Raw genomic sequence first — 4,752 nt, 5'->3', positions numbered from 1 at the left:
GGGGTTTTGGCACACACTGCTGAAAAGAAATATCGTTGCTGATAGGAGGAATAATTTAAAGAGATCTATTGTTCATTACGATGAATTTAGTTAATGACAATAAATTTTATACTTAATATAAGAGAAACAGAAGGAAGATTTTTTTTGTAAAATATATTTCTAATAAATTTCAAGTATCAAAAATATATAAAGAAATTCTAGAGTTCAGAAACAAAGTTACACTGTATTATAGTAATGTGAGTAAGACTTGAAAAAACATTGCTGCACAGAAGATAGAAAAACTGCAACAAAGCACTGGAGTGCTTATTATTCCAGAGGAAATGCAAATCACAGTCATAATGAGATACTACTTCAAACCAAATAATATGGACTTATACCCTAGCAGAGAATTTGACTCTGTGACATTTTAGTAATTTGTCGGGAGCAATGCTACATAATTTTAGGGAAAAATCAGTTGGTTAGCCTAGTTCTCCGGCCTACAATCCAGCTATGGAATTCTGAGACATAATTGCATTTTGGCCTCCGGTCTCAACTGAGACCTCAATGATCCGGTGATGCTGCCTGTGATTTTACAGGACAAGAAACATCCTGGGAGCTGAAAACATCTTGGGAAGAACAAACATCTACTCAGTCCCTCTTTGTTCTTGGATTGTTACATCTTATTTATGCAGGATGTACTGAACTCTCTCCAAGTCATTTGTTACACTTTGTTTCTCCCGATGTACTGAATAAAAGGTGCAGTAAACTGGGGGCTTTCGTCTTTGTCGCCCAGAGCAGCACTGATCAGACCTAAAGCTCAGCTTCTTCTCAGTCTCATTTTTCTACCTTTCTTATAATTTGCCATGTACTGCTGTGGCTCACAGGAGACTAGGACTTAGTGCAGAGGTTCTAATAACGTCCCCTTTCCCTGGTCCCTACAGTAATTGAAAACCAGCATTTCAATTTGCTGTCTAACAATCATGTTATGTAGTGAGAAAAGCTTTGCTGGTGATTTTTCCATTCAGTGTGCACTCCAAAAAAGGACTATGACTTCACAAAGTAATGTGATGTTGTGGGGCCACTTGAGCAGATACAGTTTGTCCTTCACTAAAGCATCATTGTGTGGCATACGATTGTACAGGAACAAATAAATATCCATGCATTATCATTACACCACTATATGTAATAGCTACAAGTCATAACATTCAAATGTTCATCTATAAATAAAGGCATAGTTTGTATAAACAGTAGGATATTATTCAACCATAAAAATGAAATGGAGAATGTTAGCAATATCAAATAGAAACATCTAAATGAAGGAAGGAAAAAGGAATTCATAGAAGAAAGACAAATCAAGGAAGAAGGAAAGATGAATGAAAAGAAGGAAGAATTGAAAAGAGGACTTCTCATAATCATAGCAGCAGCTCAGAATTAACCCATGCATTATATCACAATGAAACCCATCTTCAAATACAGGTTTCAGCTTTTCATATTGAAAATCTAATTACTGTTTTTATACAAGAAAAACCTGCAAATATATGGAAGTAAGCTCAGTATCAGGTTCCAGTTATAGTGCATAACAAACTAACTCTTTTCCATTTAAATATTATGTAAATGAGAGAAAATGTCTCAAACAGTGATTTCAGATATAATTTCATAAGTATAAAATAACAAGCACAATCCTATTATGGTAGGTGCTCTGACTATTTTTATTTCCTTTCATCAGTTAAGAACAAAACTATAACCATGTTATAGTGAAGACAATTAATACACAAGCAATTATTTTAGAGAAAACCATAACTGCACTTGATATAAGTATTTCCATAATGGTAAAAATCTCAGAACTAGCCAATTAATCTTACCAAACTTGAAATTTTATGCCCCATGCATAGAGAAATACGAAGAAAAATGCTAGTGGAAAGGTTGAGGAGAAACAAATTAAAAATGTTCAAGACAAAGATGTAGGTGTTTTGCCAAAACCAAAAAAAAAATTAATGTCATTTAGGGAAGAAAAATGAGCCAGGATATAATTCACCATATTTTCCATAGAGACAGTAATATTCCCATAGTTCTGAAGACGCCAGTCCATGAAAGAAAAGAGAGAGCTCTGCTGAGAAGTCTTCCCAGGGCCCCATTCATATCCTTGTTTCTTCGGCTGTAGATGAATGGGTTAAGCACGGGGGTCACCACTGTGTACATCACAGAGGCTACAGAGCTTTGCTGGGAAGAATAGTTCACAGCAGAACTGAGGTACACCCCAAGTGCTGTTCCATACAACAGTGAGACCACACAGAGATGAGACCCACAGGTGGAAAATGCTTTATACCTGCTTGCAATGGAGGACATCTTTATTAAAGAAGAGACAATCTGAAAGTAAGAAAAGATGATTCCTGAGACAGGAAATAAACCCCGTAGGACAGTTACTACATTTAGAAAGATGATATTGATTAGGGTATCAGATCTGGCCACCTTGAGAACTTGAGACAGTTCACAAAAGAAATGAGAGATTTCAGTGCCTGTGGAGAAGGTGAGTTCCATCAGCAGGAGAATATGAATCAGATCTACACATAAGATGATGAACCAGAACATTAGAACCAGATGGCCACAGAGCCGAGGGTTCATGATGAGTGTGTATTTCAGGGGGTGACAGATGGCCACAAAGCGATCATAGGCCATCAGGTAAGTAGGAAATCGTCCACTCTAAAAAATGTCATAAAAGAGTATGCCTGAGTGAGGCACTCCATGTAGGATATGTCTTTGTTCTGTTCTTGGATGTTAACCAGCATCTTTCGGACTGTGGTGGAGATGAAGCCAATGTCCACAAAGGACAGGTTACAAAGGAAGAAGTACATGAGGGTGTGGAGATGGGAGTCACAGGTAGTGGCCAGGATGATGAGCAGGTTCCCAAGCACTGTGACCAGGTACATGGACAGGAAGAGTCCAAAAAGAATGGACTGAACTTCTGGATATTCTGAGAGGCCCAGCAGGAGGAATTGTGAGAATCCTGTGTGGTTTGCTTCTTGCATGTCTCTGTTTTATCTTCAGGAGAAGGAAGAAACAGCAGTCTTCAATGATCAGCCATTGACATTTCAGGTTGTCACTCCACAATATCTCTCCAAGGATCTCACCCATTCACTATTGTGTCAGTGGATGAGATTTGTTCATTCAACAAATTGCAGCTCATTTCCTTTTCAAGTGTGTATAACAATTCACACTTCCTTTAATGCATGAAACATTTTTTTCTTTTTATCAATGAATGACTTGCTTTAATTTCCAAATTTTAACTTGTGTAAATGATGTTTTTGATATCACTTTTATTAAAAGATTTAAAATTTTATGTGTTTCTTTGACAATCTACTTCTTTATTGTACTACCTTTAGAGTAGTGATTAAACAGTGATTCTTAAACAAATGTTAGTCTATAATTTGACAATTCATTGTATTTTTTCAGTACTATATATTTTTTCTAAACACGTGGTTACTACTGATATACTGTAAAAGTTAAAATCATGCTATCATTCTCAGAGGGAATCTCAGTAAAAGACAGCAATCATTTTGACTATTACCATTCTTATTTTCTGCTTATATTATATTATTTTGTATATGTAATTCTCTGAAAATATTGTAAAGAGCTGTGATTTTAAAATTGGGTTCTTGCATCAGACTTTCTTGGATAAAATCTTGGTCATCCAACATAAAATCCTTGTTGCCTTGAAAAAAGAATTCAAACTGTAATCATTACATATACCACATCTCTGCATTAGAAACAGTACATGTTCACTACATGGCAGAATTAAAGAAAATTAAATAAAATGATGTTTTTGTTTTCCAAAATGTCCTGTCTTAAATGAGCATATCTTTAAATCAGAATTATATTCTTAATGTCTCAGTAAATATGTCTTGCATATATCTCATTTACCAATATCTCATGAAACTGTCAGTCACCATAGGAGGGAATTCATATGATAATAAGTGCAATTGGCTTGTTACCTTTTTTTTTTGGTACCTGGGATGGAACTTGGGACCTTGCACTTGCATGGCAGGCTCCGGAACCACTGAGCTAAATCCCCAGACCAGCTTGTTACCTTTTTGAGCTACCGTACATCACTTTTAAATTATGAATATGTGCATGGATTATTCTCTCCTACAATGCCCGCCAGGTGAGCTCTTCTCAGTAGGGCAACAAGCATGTGTGCTAAATAGATAAGAGGAGGAAAGGAAAGGAACCACCATTAAAATCAAATAATAGTTATATGTGATCCCAAATTTATATTTTCCAGTCTATGAATGTACTCCTTAAAATTAGCAAAGTTAATGGCCAAAATCTACATTTGTTAAAATTTAAATATTCAATAGTTATATGGATAGAATTATTGTATACAATTTAACAGTTTTATTTTTAAGCATATTTTAAACATTTTTATATGCTTCATAACAAAAACATCACTATAAGGAATATCTAATGATTTTTAATTAATACAAGAGAGAACAATATTCTGGAGCAGGTTAATCTGAGAAGGCGGGTAGGTGAATCTTCTCTAAAGCAGGTAGCATTGAGCTGTCAATCATAAAAGATGAGGATGGAAGAAACAAGTTAGATGGAGAGAACAGAGTGTGTTGCTTTTCTGTGAGACACCAAGCTTGTGGTTATGACAGCTGCTGCCCAACATCTGTCTTGAGAGAGGTTTACATGGTGCCTGTAACAATGTAGGTTCTGAACAAGGTTGATGTATATTAAATATCAAGAAATTGTTACTATAATTTTAAAAATGAA

General features: G+C 35.5%; 1 pseudogene; it reads right to left on the bottom strand.

The window, feature by feature from the left end:
• Positions 1–2,010: 2,010 nt before the first annotated feature.
• Positions 2,011–3,005, bottom strand: LOC101719990 (olfactory receptor 7D4-like; annotated as a pseudogene).
• Between the last annotated feature and the right edge of the window lie 1,747 nt (positions 3,006–4,752).

This window comes from Heterocephalus glaber, unplaced genomic scaffold, assembly GCF_053883595.1.
Source record: "Heterocephalus glaber isolate CG9 unplaced genomic scaffold, H.glaber_assembly_v1.0 deba00001733, whole genome shotgun sequence".
In the NCBI taxonomy this organism is placed as follows: domain Eukaryota; kingdom Metazoa; phylum Chordata; class Mammalia; order Rodentia; family Bathyergidae; genus Heterocephalus; species Heterocephalus glaber.
The sequence above is the reverse complement of the archived record's forward strand: the minus strand, read 5'-3'. Positions and strand labels throughout refer to the sequence as shown.